The 17,705-nt window shown below is 37.7% G+C and overlaps 1 pseudogene; it reads left to right on the forward strand.

Annotated features, from left to right (window-relative positions):
• The first annotated feature begins 4,269 nt into the window (after positions 1–4,269).
• Positions 4,270–7,931, forward strand: LOC126784105 (probable leucine-rich repeat receptor-like protein kinase At1g35710; annotated as a pseudogene).
• Positions 7,932–17,705: the final 9,774 nt, after the last annotated feature.

A 17,705-nucleotide genomic window follows, 5' to 3' on the forward strand; every position in this document is an offset into this window, starting at 1 on the left:
TTATATTACGGGTACCAAGAACGCTGGTACACATCTGTTACCCCTCTCGTAATACACCGCCGATATTGGATAGCCACCCGCTACCCAACATCCAAAACAATCTGAGTACCCATGAGCAGATAACCACCCGTTACCTCACATGCAGTACTACGCTGATATTGGGTAACCACCCGCTACCCAACATCCAAAACAATCTGAGTACTCATGAGCAGATAACCAGCCGTTACCTCACATGTAGTACTATGCTGATATTGGGTAACCACCCGCTACCCAACATCCAAAACAATCTGAGTACTTATGAGCAGATAACCACCCGTTACCTCACATGTAGTACTATGGCGGACAGACTAGAGCTCTAACTGTATCGTAACTTTCGCCCGGCCAAAGGCTAAGTTCCGACTTGCCAAACACGTACAATAATCTCACATCATATTGTACCAATCACGTCCGAAGACAAATCAACATTTTAACAATCTCAATGTTAAAAATCACGTACAATAATCTCACATCATATTGTACCAAAAATCATGTCCGAAGACAAATCAACATTTTAACAATCTCAATGTTAAAATCACGTACAATAATCTCACATCATATTGTACCAAAAATCATGTCCGAAGACAAATCAACATTTTAACAAACTCAATGTTAAAATCACGTACAATAATCTCACATCATATTGTACAAATCAAAATCACATGCTCGACATTTAAATCTCGTCATCGAAATGACATAAATCACGATAAAATCATAACAGTATATTATATAGCAAACTATATATATATATGTACATATTTACTATTTATACAATATATATATATAATCCATTATATCGTATACATGTCATATTTCATAAACACGTCCGAAGATAAAAACTCGTCCGAAGACAAAACTCGTCCGAAGACAAAACATTTTAACAAACTCATGTTAAAACCACGTACAATAATCACACCTCATATTGTACAAAAATCACATCACATGCTCAACATTTAATTCTCGTCATTCGAAATGACCAATTCCAATGAATTCATAACAGTATATAATATAGCAAACTATATATATATGTACTTGTTACCATTTATACGATATATACGTAATCCACTATATTGTATACGTGTCGTAATTCAATATTAAAAACTCTTGCAAAAATCTTGGAATCACCGCAAGGGTAGATTCGTAAATAAGTGATATTTTACTCACCTTCTTTCCTGCGTGCAACATCCACGACCCTGAAAGTAATTTCCTCACTCGTTTCGTCAGTCACCTAATAGCACGATAAATGCTTAGAAAATGATACTTAAAATATCAGGTGACGAGTTCAGCACAGCTAAATGTTGTTCATAAAACATTGTTCACGGAACACTGTTCATGTTTACTAATCACTGTTTTTACTAAACCACTGTTCACAGTTACGGTTTTACCAAAAACACTGTTCAAAGTTACTGTTTTATCATGCCACTGTTCACATTTACTGTTACAGATCACTATTCACAGTACTGTTACAGATCACTATTCATGCGGAGTTACTATTCACAGTTACTATTCATTCGGCGTTACTGTTCACCGACCGCCACCAATCATCACCAAATTTCACCACCACAACCTAAACAACATTTCCAACAACTTCATAGTTGACACCAAGGTCTAAATCCGAGTCTAAACAGTCCAAACAACGAAGAACATGAAATCGGCACTATTCACAAACCCTAGAAATTGAAATTTTGATTCGGGTACTTACACTTCGATTTGGCTCGATTCCTTTTGTGGGAATGTTGCTGGGACTGAGACAAGCAAAACCCTCCAAGAATCTTGAGCCATGGTGGCCGGAGGAGGCGGCGCCGCCACAGCAGTAACTTCCGGCGGTTGCTACACCGTGTGTGGTTGTCGCCGGAGTGCAAGGCGTAGCCCAAAAGATGGAGCTCGTCGAGCCCGTCAGTTTGGTAGGTGGCACGACACGAGGCGACGTCGGATGGTGGAGAAATCGGCCGGAGAAGGTTTTTGGGTCGGGTGAACAGTACCCGAGCTCGGTGAACAGTACCCCGATCTGATTTTTAGAAAAAATCGGATTTTCTGATTTTTAATCTCCTCTCCTTCCTTTTATACTATTTCCAAAATCGGAAATGAACTTCCGACGTTAATAACTTTTGCATCCGACGTCCGATTCGAACGCATGACGTGTCCACGAATTCGTATCGATGAGCTCTACGACTTTCGTGAAGGAAGTTTTTGCAACCGAGCAACGGAATAAAAGTCGATTTATACGTTGCAGTAACGTTATGTTTTCTAATTAAACGATCCGAGAACGTTTCCGTTTTTGTTTTGAAATGTCGCAAACCTCCAATTGTCGTCTTGAATTAATTTCACAAGTTTAACACTTAAAAAATACTCGACATTTAGTTTCTAAAAATTCGGGTTATTACAGAAGGCTACCAATTAATGGTAGATAAAAATCTAGATTTCTTATTTTTGTGTTTTGCAAGAAGGTTCAAGATGGAGATCAAAAGCGGTGGAGAGCGAGAGATACTGAGAGTGAAGGGAAGAGTTGACGCGTGGGCAATTCATATCAACTTCCATACCTACTTGAATGGCAATACTGCAATAAACACAAAACCAAGGGCAAAACAGTGATTTCACCCGGGCTTAGCTACAGTGCGGGGAACAGTAACTCAAAAATAATATATATCAAATTTGTGTGTACTGGGAGATGCTGTGCTTCATGGACACTGTCAGACTCATAGAGGACTTGTCTCAGTACTGCTCGACCAACCCAGTATTGCTACTTCGTACTGCAACCGAAGCCAGGTTAATTGTGTTCGTTCTCTTTTCTTTTTCTCTATCGGGATATGCCGACTATTTCCACCTTATTCTGATCCTTTTTTTATTATAATTATTCTAAGCTTCATTCAATCATTTTTTCAGTTTTTCATGTGCTGAACTTTTAATCCAATATTGCGGGGACACATTATGTCAATAGAATGTGTTTTTGTTTGAACAGTATATATTTTAAGCTTGATTTATGTAGAGTGGTACTTTCGTGAGACGAAAATATAATACCTAGTAACATATATAAAGGGCTAATAACCAGGGTCTTAAATATCAACATTTTCGACAATATTTCGCTGAAAATATCAGCCTTTTGGACCTTGGATATATCTTGCACGTACCAATTCAATATCGCACGAAATTATCAAATTTGGCGATATCTCATGGTAATATCGAATTTCTCACGATATTAACGATATATGGCCTTTAATCTCACCCCAAATATTGAAAATTGATACAAAATATCATCTTGATTATGAGGGGAACCCTAATTCGATCTTGTTGCCCTTGGTGAACATCAACTCCTCAACCATGTGATTAGATGTAGATATATGTTATCTTATGCACATATTAATATATAAAAGGTCTATATAATTATAATTATTTTCAATTATTTTCATGAAAATTTTAAATTGATATTTCCCGAAACTTCCATCAAAATTTCTATTTTTAAACCATTAAAATATTTAATATCTTCGGAATTTTAGTCCTTGCTAATAACTATACAAGCGTACAAGGTACATGGTTTGCAAAATAGATCATGAATATAAAATATGCTAGCTAGCTTCTAGCTATGCCAATTTTTTGTTGTATTATAATAGCTATTATAAAAGCTATCTATGACTTAATTTCCTACTTCCATTTCTGTTAAGTTAGTCTGATACAAGTCAAGGAACAACACTTCAATATGTCTCACACAGAAACAGTTAAAATGTCCATAAGAATTTAAGGAACAAAAAAGTAATAATGATCACAATGATTCTTCTTCTTCTAAAAAAAAAAACCAATCGCATTGATTCCACAGAACTCATCAGGAAAAAAAAAGGTTGGGGAATCAAAAAGCTTGAATTGACGAAAACTACGTACTTAGACTAGCACATGTTGAAGAAAATAAACAAACTTGATTACAACAACCATAGATCAAGCACCTTCCAAGAGTACAAAGGAAAATTCCAATGTTGAAGACTCAAAGTCATAACAATATAATTAATTTATACTAGAGAACAAAATGTAACTCTTATTACAGTAATTCATAATTTATGCCAATTACAATTCTTAATGACCTGAATGTAAATTAAAATCATTTGCAGTTTCTTCTCTGAGCATTCTGCATGCTATATATGCCACTGTCAATAAGTAGCTAGTCTCATCATCTAGCCTTTCAAAGAATTAACAGCACCTTAACTTCATTGATCTGAGAGATATAACACCAAGCTGATCAAGACCATGAAAGGAGTTCAAAAGCCTCTGCTTCCTGTCCTCCATATTTTCTTATTCTCTTTGCTTTTATTGAAAGGCACCTCATCACAAAAAATACAGGCAGAAGCTCTCGTAAAGTGGAAAAACAGCTTTACTTCTTCACCACCTTCTCTTAATTCATGGTCCATCACAAATTTAGAAAACCTGTGCAACTGGACTGCCATTGTCTGCAACCACAATACCAAAATAGTTTCTGAAATTCACCTTGCAAACTTCAACATCACTGGAGCACTGACACAGTTCAACTTTGACAAGTTTCTCAATCTCACCCATTTCAACCTCAATGGCAACAACTTCACAGGGGAAATACCGTCTGTCATTGGCAACCTCACCAGGCTCACAACTTTGGATTTGGGCAACAATCTTTTCGCAAATGAAGTCCCTGTGGAAATGGGGAGGCTAACCCAGGTTGAGTATTTCAGTCTCTTCAACAACAATCTCACTGGTGCTATTCCATATCAGCTGGACAATCTCAAAAAGGTACAATATTTGCTTCTAGGAAGGAACAACTTAGAGCCTCCTAACTGGTATAAATTTTCAGGCTTTCCTTTGTTGGCATACCTTGATCTTCATAAAAACAAATTGAATTCAGAATTTCCAGACTTTATATCTGAATGTAGGAACTTGACTTTCCTGGATTTGTCTGAAAATCTTTTGACTGGCCAAATACCGGAATCGGTAGTTACCAACCTGGTCAAACTTGAGTCTCTCAACCTCACCTTTAACCTGTTCCAAGGGCCAATGCCATATAACTTCCCCAAACTCAAACACCTTTATTTGGGCAATAACAACTTCAGTGGTCTAATTCCTGAAGATATTGGCGTAATATCTGGTCTCCAAAATGTTTACCTGTTTTACTGTTCCCTTGAAGGAAAAATCCCACCCTCTGTAGGACAACTCAGGGAGCTTCAGCGCCTTGACCTTGCAGGGAATTCCTTGAACTCTTCAATCCCTTCTGAGCTTGGGCTTTGTACCAAGCTCACTTTTTTGTCCTTGGCTGAGAATGATCTCAGCGGGGAACTGCCTCTGTCCTTGTCCAATCTCAACAGCTTGGAGAAGTTGGGGTTATCTGACAATCTACTCACTGGGATGATCTTACCTTCTCTTGTCTCCAATTGGACTAAATTGGTCTCTTTCCAACTCCAGAACAATAGATTTAATGGGAATATTCCACCAGAAATTGGCCTGCTGACAAAACTCGGATACCTCTATATGTGGAACAATAATTTCTCCGGATCAATTCCGTCCCAAATAGGAAACTTGCAAGTTATGACAAATTTTGACCTCTCTAACAACCAACTTGAGGGGGAGTTGCCAAAGACCATTTCTTTCCTCAGTTCCCTCCTTGTCTTTTCTGTGCACATGAATAATTTAGCCGGAACCATTCCCCGTGATTTTGGCATAAACTCTCCTAACTTGACAACTATTCTCCTTTCGAGAAACAATTTCTCTGGTGGTTTGCCGCAAGGGTTGTGTAGTGGATTTGCTCTGGAAGAGTTAGCTGTGGATAACAACAACTTCACAGGGCCATTGCCTGAGTGCCTGAGAAATTGTTCAGCTCTATATAAAGTCCTGCTTCATGTAAACCAATTCACCGGAAACATTACCAATGCATTTGGTGTCCATCCTAGGCTTGAAAGAATCTATCTTAGTAACAACAAGTTTGTTGGTCAGCTTTCGCCACAGTGGGGAGAATGCAAGAGCATTACAGATATGCAAATGGACAGAAATATAATTTCTGGTGAAATCCCTCCGGAGCTGGGCAAGTTGACACAGTTGCAGAAGCTAATCCTGAGCTCTAATGAATTCAGTGGGGAAATTCCAGCCTTCATTGCAAACCTAAGCTTGTTGTACATTCTAGATTTAAGCAGGAACCACTTGACAGGAGCCATTCCTCAGATTCTAGGCAAACTGACTGATCTCCAGTCTCTTGATTTGTCTGCTAATAATCTTACGGGGGTATTACCGGCCGACCTTAGAATGCTCATGCGCTTAACAAGTATGAACATAAGCCACAACAAACTATCGGATGGAATACCAGAGGAGATTGGTAATCTACCACTGCAGTACCTTTTGGACCTGAGCTGCAATTCATTCTCCGGATCAATACCTTCAAATTTTGTCAAGCTCACAAGGCTGGAGGTTCTTAATGTTTCACGTAATCAACTCTCAGGGAACATCTCATCAGCAATATCCAAAATGGTTAGTCTTGTCGGCGTTGATTTTTCTCACAACAACTTGTCAGGTCCAATCCCAACTGGTGGCATTTTTGAGAAGAAACTTCCTAGTAACGTTTTCATTGGAAATGGTGGTTTGTGTGGAGAAATAGAGGGAATAACTCCATGCACTTCAGATCACCAAATGCCCAATAAGAAAATTCATAAGAAAATTCTTATTGGTGTCCTTGTTCCCATTTGTGGTCTATTGACGATTGTGACAATAATATTCGTGACCTTTAATTTCTCTAATAGATCAGAGCTTGGGGAAAGCTATCATCTGGAGGTGTCTGAAAGTTTTGATTCAACCATTTGTATGAGAGAAGTAAAATTTACATTTTCTGAAATCGTCACTGCGACTTCTCAACTTCGATGAAAAGTACCTCATTGGCAGTGGAGGATTTGGAACTGTTTACAGGGCTGTGTTGGGTAGAGGCGAAGTCGTTGCAGTTAAGAAGATGAAGATGTCAGTTCATTCCAGTGACAACATTCCAGAATTGATTCGCCTGAGTTTTGAGAATGAGATACGATGTTTGACGGAAGTTAGGCACAGAAATGTCATAAAACTTTATGGGTTCTGTTCCTGGAGGGGATGCTTGTACTTGGTATATGAATATGCAGAGAGAGGTAGTTTGAAAATGGTATTGTACGGGGTGGATGGCGAAGCAAAGACACTTAGCTGGGACACAAGGGTGAAGATTGTGCAAGGAGTAGCACATGCAATCTCTCACTTGCACAATGACTGCTCGGAGCTCATCGTTCACCGGGACATAACTTTGAACAACATATTACTACAGCATGATTTTGTGCCACAGCTATCAGACTTTGGGATAGCAAGAATACTGAGCTCGGATTCCTCAAACTGGACTGCTGTAGCAGGGTCTTATGGCTACATGGCTCCAGGTAATCAGTCATTTAGTAAACTTATTTGTATTTCTATTATATATACAGATCGCCGTTTCTACTCACATATAAGTATAAAACAATAGAACTTTGGTATTTTAGTATTGTTGTATATCTATGTATGTATATATATGGTGGAAGAACATTGGTTGATTTCTGTATTGTAATATGCATGAAGAGCTCGCATTCACAATGCGAGTGACAGATAAGTGTGACGTATACAGCTTTGGGGTGGTGGCATTGGAAATTATGATGGGTAGACATCCAGGGGAGTTGCTGACTTCTCTATCAGAAAACAGAGGTTTTATTTTGAAGGATTTGCTAGACCAACTACCTGGACCTCCATCAAGTGGGATAGCAGAGGCTTTGGCTTTCATTGTAACAATGGCCTTGGCCTGCACAAGCACTGATCCAAGTTCACGACCCACTATGAAGTTTGTGGCCAAAGAATTGACATCTGCCAAAATCCAGAATTGCCTCTCTGAGCCGTTAGGCATGACATCCACCTAGAAGTTAGCAAGCCTTCAAAAGTAGAAGTGACTGGAAAAAATAATTAAATCTTAGGTCTTAAGTCTTAACAAACCAACTCTGGAAAAAGTGTTTATTACTACACAATTTAAAGAGTTTTGCGTGTTCTGTAGTTCCTACTTGCTAGTTTTCAAGTGAATAAGTAGTGTTTGTTTCTCTGGATTGAACAATGTAAGATATAATTTGGTAACTTCAAAACATTTGATTGTCTTTTTTTTTTTTTAAAGAAATGAATACTTTCATCCAGAAATGCAACAAAAACCAAAGGAAGACCTCTACGTGTCACCTGCTATCACATTTTCAGGATAGATAAAGTCATAAAGATTCAAGAAAATTCTACTCTATATCAATGTATGTATCCGACGGTCGATATTATTTTGTGAATGAGGTCAGAAAAATAATACTAATTGTCAACTGTCGAATGTGTGATGTATAATACATTAACCCAAAGATTCATGGCAAAAAGCCAAATGACACATATCCCGCCCAACCCATCTAAGCAAAAAGCGCATTGCACAAGAAAACTCCATGAACAATATGGGAACAAACAATAACCAACCAAGCAATAAGCCAAGGAAACCAAGCAATATGGGAACAAACAATAACCAAGCAAGCAATAAGCCAGTGAACATTTTCAGGATAGACAAAGATTTATGGCAAAAAGCAAATTGACACATATCTCACCCAACCAATTTAAGCAAAAAGCACATTGCACAAGGAAACTCCATTAACAATATGGGAACAAACAATAACCAACCAAGCAAACAGAAAAAAAAAAAGAAAACGCAAAGCAAAAACAAAACACAGCAAAACAAAATGACAAAACAAGAGTAAAAGGAGGGCCGAGCCTCAAATTGGCTCCTTGCCCTTGGAGCTAGGGGAGGAGGATCACCAACATAGAGGTACACAAGGACTTAATCACTAAACACTTTCTTTGTTTGAGGTGGAGTCTTATTCTTTTGCCCCAATGGGCGGTCATGTCCTCGTTTCTTCTGCAAATGAGGAACATCAGTTTTCAGAGAAGGATCTTGAACAAAAATACCTTCAGGGCTTTCAACAAGTCCCAACGATCTTGGAGTGAGTTTTAGTGGGAGTTCTAGCATTTTCATCTTTTTAAGAGGCTCAGTTCTCTGAGTGTTATAAAAAATCCTCAATCGGGTGCATAAGCTTCTTTGGGGAAGGAGTGCCATCACGCTACGTTTTGGATTGCATATCTTCATCTTCTCCACATCTTTCAGCTACCTCAATTCCAGGCTAATAACTGAAAGGAACAATGGCTAGACTATCATCAGTAGTGTTGAAAACACTCTTTCAGTTAAGCACCACTGGTTTGAAGAGACGATACGGCTTTGCAGAAGCCATGCTAGTGGAGCACTTGCATGAAGATCAAACATTGGCTAAATACTATATATGGGTAGATTGCATATCATTAGCACCAAAAAAAATGAAATAAACCCTGTTTTTATGCCCAAACCTGGATCGGCTAGTAGACTCAAGAGATTTTGTAGACTAGCATTTGTCGAGGCACCCAGCACTGCAAATAGAGCCTTGAAGCATTGTACTTCCTCATGCCAAATAAGGTTGCATTTTGGGCACCTTCCTTGCAGCTTGTCATAGTAGAAAAAAATTCTTTCTCAACTTGATCCGAGAACTTAATCACCTTCTTCATCACAAAAGGAAGGGTTATGCTGTGTGAAACATTGACCTTAATTTTGCGAGAAACTCTCAATTCCTTATCATTCCAATGAATGAAATTACCAGCCACCATAGTCACTGTTTTGATGCGGTTTGGTTTCTCAAACTTGGACAGGAAATTCTTTAGATATAACCAGAAGTACAACAAATCCATAGGCATTTAATGAATATCTGCGATCCCATCATACTCTTGAAAAACCTCCGGTGCCCTGGCGTAGTACCAAGGTCCTCCAATGATCACCCTATTGGCATCATTTCAATGATTGAAAGCAAATAGAAATCTATCAGGAGGTTGTGCTTGTACCTGGAAAGAATCTTCAAACATCCAGAGATGACAAAAATGGGAATGCAGATCCAACGCCGAGACCCAATTTAGAGCAATCGGCCAAGCAAGGAGGAAACCTTGACCCGTACCTATCAGACCGTCGTCCTCATCCTGGATGTTTGAAATATCAAACACATCATGACTCGTAATAGCGAGTTGTTGAGCAAAATTTTTGGGTAAAGATATCAAGGTTTGCCATAGGGAAGTGAAGGAGAGGGGTGGAATCAAGGACGGGCGTCAAAGACAAAACCGCCTGACTGTAGCCTAGATGAAACAAGGGTTCAAGCAGCCAGAGGCAAGCCGCGGCACTGTGCTAGGGTTTGTTTTTACCTTGGAGTTCTTTTGTTGCCCATCTCTCCAGAACATTTGATTGTTTTAATTAAGTGGATATTTTAAATCACACTTATCTATATATTTTCTTATTATAATTATTTAACTCTTCTTTGTCCTAATTTTTCTCTAAATTTAATCACTAGCCTCTAAATTTTACTTTTATGTTAGCTATTACATGTTAATTGAAAAATAGCTAGTCTTGACTATACTGTACAATATTTAAGGAGATGTGTTCGGAAGGGCAAAAAAGTGAAATCAGAAAAATAAAAAAATGTTAATTATAGAAATAAAACCTAAAAAAAAGGTTGAAATATTTATTATGGGTGTAGATTAAAGAAAAATATGGGTGTGGATTTGATTTAAAAGAAATGCTCTAATAATGAGTTTTATCTAATTTTCTCCGATAAAACCCCCAGAGAAAGAAAAATCAAAGAATCCATTAGGCCTATGGATATGAGATTAAGGACTACTGCTTAAAAGAAGAAACAAACTTCACTATCATTCAAGTCATCTTCAAGAGTCACGCGGAAAAATCCAAATGTCGAAGACATTAGAGTCTATGTCATACCAAAAGAATTGAATATACTTGAGAAGTAGAGAACATTGACTCTTATTGTAGTGTACTCTTATTCTATGATTTCTATGTGTTTTTTTACGAGAAAATAATAAAATTACAATGAAGCCCCTCTTAGACGCTGAAGACATAGTATCCGACAAAAGTGGCTTATTGGCTTGAGGAGAAATCTTTTGGAGAACTCTATTACTCCAACGGGTGGGGAAACTAAGGGAATGACCCACAGAGGCAACACACCAGTTACAAATTGGCTTCTCTGAAGACATGATTGAAGGAGATTTCTATATGTGTTACAATAATCAAATTAGCTGAATTTCAGTATCCTGTATGCATTATAGTTCCTCTTTGCATATTCTACATGCTATGTGCTATTGTTTGTAATCCCTTTAGATTTCGGTAAACATTACTAGAGCTCTCGCTTAATTGATTCGAAAGATATAACTTCAAAACTCAACACTATGGGAGGAGCTCAGAAGCCTCCTCTGACTCTTATCCTTCATATTTTCTTAATTTCTTTACTTTCGTGGAAGGCCACCTCATCACCAAGAGCACAAGCTGAAGTTCTAATAAGCTGGAAGAACAGCTTTGATTATGCACCACCTTCTCTCAATTCATGGTCTCTCCCAAACATAAACAACCTCTGCAACTGGACTGCCATTGTTTGCCACCCCAACACCAAAACAGTTTCCCAGATTGACCTTTCAAACTTCAACCTCTCTGCAATACTGACAGGATTGGACTTCAACCAGTTTATGAATCTCACCAATTTCAACCTCAATGGCAACAATTTCACAGGGGCAATTCCATATGCCATTGGCAACCTCACCAAGCTCACAACTTTGGATTTAGGCAACAATAATTTTGCTAACCCAGGTTGAGTATTTTAGTCACTTCAACAACAATCTCGCTGGTGCCATTCAATATCAGCTGGACAATCTCAAAAAGGTACAGTATTTCCTTCTTGGAAGTAACTACTTAGAGCCTGCTGATTGGTCTAAATTTTCAGGCTTTCTTGTGTTGACATTCCTTGATCATTTTTTTTAATAGTTTAGATTCAGAATTCCCAGAATTTATATCTGAATGTAGGAACTTGACATTCCTGGATTTGTCTAAAAATGCTTTGACCGGCCATATACCAGAAGTGGTACATAGTTACTGTCACATCCCGAATAAAAACAATATTAAAGTTTAAAATTTTGGATTCGCAAGCGAGCAAACGAACAGAGTTCACTTGAACTCACTAATTTGAAAATATGTACAAATTTTTCGTAATAGAACATACCAATATTTTCATATGCGAAAGCGAAGGCGAAGGCGACATGGTCAAGCCTCACAAGGCGAGAGCATCGGCGTGCAAAGGCGATTTAAGCCGATCGCCTTTCCAACAAACATTAATTTAATACAATACATTTTCAAATAATATGAATAATCTTCAAATATATGAATATGTCATTATAAGCATAGCATTCATTCAAAATAAGGTTCTAATCAAATTATAGAATTAATATATAGACTCATACTAAATTAAATGCAAGAGCTACACTTAAATGCGTTCAATCTTCATCATCATATCCACTCGTCGCATCCAATGTTTTTATTTTCTTCTTGGATTTGGATTTTTCTTTACCTAAAAACAAAGACGTACTAGTATAAATATGGATTGATACATATAGTCTAGACAAATTGGTATGAAATAGGACTCATTCCATGCACGTTTTTGTTTCAAATGCTTCAACATGCTATATATCTAGAAGTCACATCTGACAACAGAAATGAGATTGAGATCAGAATTGGAAAACAACTTGACCAGGCGACAGTCCAAGACCTCTTAATACCATCCAGGCAATGATACATTATCGCATTCATCTATAGAAAAAGAAGGTATCATACATATGGAAAGCACTAACAGTAATCTCTAAACTTACCATGGACAATGTTATCCCTTCAAGAGCTTGGCTATGGAGAAAAACATCCAGAAAAGTTTTTGGTTCATCTCCCATATCACCATCAACATAATAAACCTGTCTAAAAAAAATTAAAAGCCACTAATAGCCTAATATTACCCCCCCCCCCAAAAAAACAAAACTAGTCAACCACAATATACCCAAAATGCATATCTCGATCATACATGAAATGAAGAAAGCAGTAGTTATGATCAAGGTCTAGAATGCAAGGGGTTTTACCCACCAGTGTAGGTTTCTTGGGGGAAATAATGTGATCATCACTCGTCCTCATTGAAAATGGCAGTCAACCTCTTAATTAAAAAGAGATGCCAAAACGACGTTGTTTTGGCCCCAGAAAAAAAAAATTTCAGCATCTTCTTCGCCCGCCTCCGCTTCGCTCTGTCGCTCTGATGGTCGCCTTTCCATCGCCTCGCCTGTGTTTGAACCTACGGGGCTTTTCTTCGTCGCTCCGCCCGAAGGCGAGTACCGGCGACGTCTCGGCGTCGCCTTTGAAAACACTAGAACATACCAAATTCACAAACGGAATTTGAATTGAAAATAGAAACTGAAATACTTACAAATATCCTTGAAAATTTTACACGAGCCTTACAAATATTTTTAAAACAACAAAAGGTGATGAGATAGTCACAAGCCCAAAAAAACACAACAATGACAACCCAAAATGTACAATAAAGGTGACAATGGTTATAACACAACCTCGGGACTTATATCTCAATTACTACAAGATACAAGAGAGAATTAATAAATAATGAGTGAATTAAACTGCTTGACTCGTGAAATGTGTACTTCTAAACTTCACGTTTCATAAATCCTTGCTAGCTTCTAATATGCAAAGAATCTAAAGTAGGGGTAAGGTTTATCCTTGCTAGCTCACACAATAGGGGCCAACCCACCAATGGAGTTTGAAAGTAAGATAAGTTAAGTTTTATGAAAACTTAAATAGTTTAGATGTGAGCACATGCCATTTAAAGCTTTAATAAAATGGTTAAGTTTCTTTTAAGAGAAAACATGCAAACGATGCATAAATATGTCCATCAATAATATTCGATCAGTGGTGACTGATCCTAGCGACTTGTAGTGGAAACCACTATCAAATCGAGGTCAACTGCCTTTGTTGCAACAACAAAGGAGTAAGTGTCAATTTCTTGAAATGCCCTCAATAATACTGTATAGGTTGGATCCAAATCTTAAAACAGAGCATTGCCCCTCTGAATGTTTATGGTTATCGACACCGAGGGGTGACCAGACTCCCGGACCCCATTCACTCTCAGGTTTACTCACCCATGAATGTCTATTCTCGGGTTTTAACATTCTTAAATCAATAATGTATTTCAACATATAAAATATCCACCGAGGCATCGACAATGAATTTAAGGACAAGAAATAAACACACAGGGGGTTAGCTCACCCCACTGGATTGAAGTGCAGAATCTTCGCTGCTATTCCAGTTCCGAAATAAGATTGCTACTGCTGCTCTAGCTTTTTTACGTTCTCGTTGCATTAACTCTGAATCTATTTATCAAAGAGTCAATACTAATTTCCGAGTATCGTATATTGAGTCAACTTTGTATTCTTAGTTTGACCACGAAAGTTTAAGGTTGACTTTTTGTTGACCAAGTATTTCATGGTTTGACCAGAAATTGACCATGTTAACCAATTGTTGACTAATTCTCGGAAAACCCGGAAATAGTCCAACTTCAATAGTCGATTGATACTGAGCATACTTTATGGATATTAAAGTCACTCAAATCGTATCAATGACTTAATTTATTCTACCAACACATTTCTACGTTATTCGAGTTATTGATTTTCGAACATTTAAACGTAACATAAATGTTACATTAATCATCGCCATTTTAAAATACAATAGGTTTTCACTAAGTTACTTTAATAAAAAGTAAAAACCGTGAAAATAATTTAGTAAATAATATATATATATAACTTAGGATAAAACCGTAAAATTGTAACAGTAAAATAGTAAAAATGTAACTTTGTTTAAGACTAATAAAGTAATTTCACACTGTGGTAAAATAGTAAAAAGTAATTCTATTACAGTAAAAACCCATTTTTTTAAACCCTTATCTCTCCGATTTGTTTTCTGATCGTCAAGCTCTACTCTGATCGCACAAAAACCAGCATGCAACATCACAACAAAAACCACAACAACCCAATGACTATAAACGCAAGAATTTAAGAAAATTGGGAGAGATTGCTACCTCCATAAGCAGTGGCGGAACCATAAGCTTAGATGAGTGGGGGCAAAAACTACTTTTATTTATATGCGCAAAGTGCAAATATTTTTTTTACGCAACAATTTTTAAATTAGATATGTCGATATTTGTTATCAGAATGAAATTTTTTCAAATTAATCTCTACATGACTATTTTGATATTTCATTATGTATAAGAACATATAATAATCGCGTTATGTTAATATATAAAATATTTCATCTTTTTATTTCACAACTGGAAATTTAAATAAATCATGAATCTAAAAACTAAACTAATAAACACTATAACAAAGAGTCCAACATACAAAAGAGGACAAAAATATAAAATTTTGGACTTTTTTCGTATGATCAACTATCTATTCTAAAAATAAGTGGGGAAGTTTGATAAAAATTAGATTTTTTAGGTTATAGGAAAAAGAAAAAGGAAATTAATTTTTTTAGTGGGAGCCACTGCCCCCACTTGCTCCCTTGTTCCACCTTTGTCCACAAGTTGAAAACACAGAGCCGAGGCTTCTGCTCCACCAACCTATGCTGCTACATCTCCTGAAATTCACCCAGATCAACAAGCAACCCATAATTTTTCCAAAACCTCAAGGAAGTCCTAGTGTCGCCAGAAATTCAAGAAGACGTTCACCGTGATGGTGGTTTCATGGCAGAGGAAAATAGAAAAAGAGGAAGAAAGAGATTAAACTCTATTCTCAGTAAATCATGAAAGGAAAAAGGCTAGAAGCTTAAAAGAAAGGTTGGGCTTACCGAAAAACAGACATCACGCAGCGAGAGGTCGAAGGTATCACTGAAATTCGAAGGATTCACCGCGGAGGGATTGTGGCGGCATATTAACCCAGAAACAAGGGAATTGAATTAGCTTTAGATTGAATGAAATTGCAAACAAGATTGAACTGAAAATGAAGCAAGGAAGCTAAGCTCACCAAAACAAAGGATGGGAGGTTCACCGGTGGTGATGAGTCTCCGATTGTTCTTTACTGCTTCAATTCGATTTCAAGCCAAAAAGTGGATGCTTGAGTGATCGATGGGTATCAATATAAAGAGGAATGAGAGGGGAGTGTGATGATGTGGTTGGAATCGCAGGACGGCGGCGCTAGGCAGAGATGACGTTCGGTGGAGGAGGGAGACCAGAGAGAGGTTATCTGTGTTGTCGAGAGAGAGAGAGACAAGGAAATTGAATTAGCTTTAGATTGAATGAAATTGCAAACAAGATTGAACTGAAAATGAAGCAAGGAAGCTAGCTCACCAAAACAAATGATGGGAGGTTCGCCGGTGGTGATGAGTCTCCGATTGTTCTTTACTGCTTCAATTCGATTTCAAGCCAAAAAGTGGATGCTTGAGTGATCGATGGGTATCAATATAAAGAGGAATGAGAGGGGAGTGTGACGATGTGGTTGGAATCGCAGGACAGCGGCGCTAGGCAGAGATGAAGTTCGGTGGAGGAAGGAGACCAGAGAGAGGTTATCTGTGTTGTCGAGAGAGAGAGAGAGAGAGAGAGAGAGAGAGAGAGAGAGAGAGGTGAAGTGAAGTGGCTGATGACTTTTCAACAAAAGGAGAGTGGGCTTGGTCTTTGGGCCCGGGTCATGGGTTAAATGGATTGGGCTTACTTAAAATCCTAGAAATCAAAACCCAAGCTGAAAAATAAGTTTTCAGAATAACATTTACAAACCAATAAAACTTTAGAAAATCGTAAAAACAAAGCTAAGGATAGAAACGTATTCCGGAAACACTTTCACGTTCGTGGCGACGTGTAGTTTAATATTGACGTATTAAATTATATGTTTCGACATTTAGAAAAAATATCGATTTAATTAATCCTAATGTATCAGTTAAACGAGATTAAATATCCCGGGTATTACATTTACATACCAACTTAATGAAGCTTGAATATCTCAATCTCACCAATAACCATTTCAAAAGCCCTAATGCCATACAACATTCCCAACCTTAAACACCTTTATTTGGGATTCAACAACTTTAGTGGTCAAATTCCTAAAGGTATAGGTTCCATATCTGGTCTTCAAATGTTTGAGTTGATTACCAATGTCTTTAAAGGAAAAATCCCATCATCTATAGGCCAACTCAAGAAGCTTCAGCACCTTGATTTTTCAGGGAATTCCTTAAATTCCTCAATACCCTCTGCGCTTGGTGATTATACCAACCTCACTTTCTTGGTATTGACTTTGAACAAACTCAGTGGGGCATTACCTCTGTCCTTATCAAAGTTGACCAACTTGGTGAATTTGAGTTTATCTGACAATCAATTAACTAGACCAATATCGCCTTGTCTTCTCTCCAATTGGACTGGAATAGTCTATATTGAATTCCAAAACAATAGTTTCAGTGGGAACATTCCAGCTGAAATTGGCCTGTTGACAAATCTTGATCTCCTCTTTCTGTACAAAAATAATTTCACTCGCCCAATTCCCTTAGAGATAGGAAACATGCAAAGCTATGACAAACTCGGATCTTTCGAGTAACCAGCTCTCCGGGCCGATTCCTATGCCATTTTGGAATCTCACTAATCTTTAGAGGGCACGTTTACTTGAAATGAAATTCATCTGGAATGGAATCAGAAGGAATGTGAGACATAATGAAATAATATGGGAGGAATGAGAATGAAATTAAT

This window comes from Argentina anserina, chromosome 2 (assembly GCF_933775445.1).
Source record: "Argentina anserina chromosome 2, drPotAnse1.1, whole genome shotgun sequence".
NCBI classification, from domain to species: Eukaryota; Viridiplantae; Streptophyta; class Magnoliopsida; order Rosales; family Rosaceae; genus Argentina; species Argentina anserina.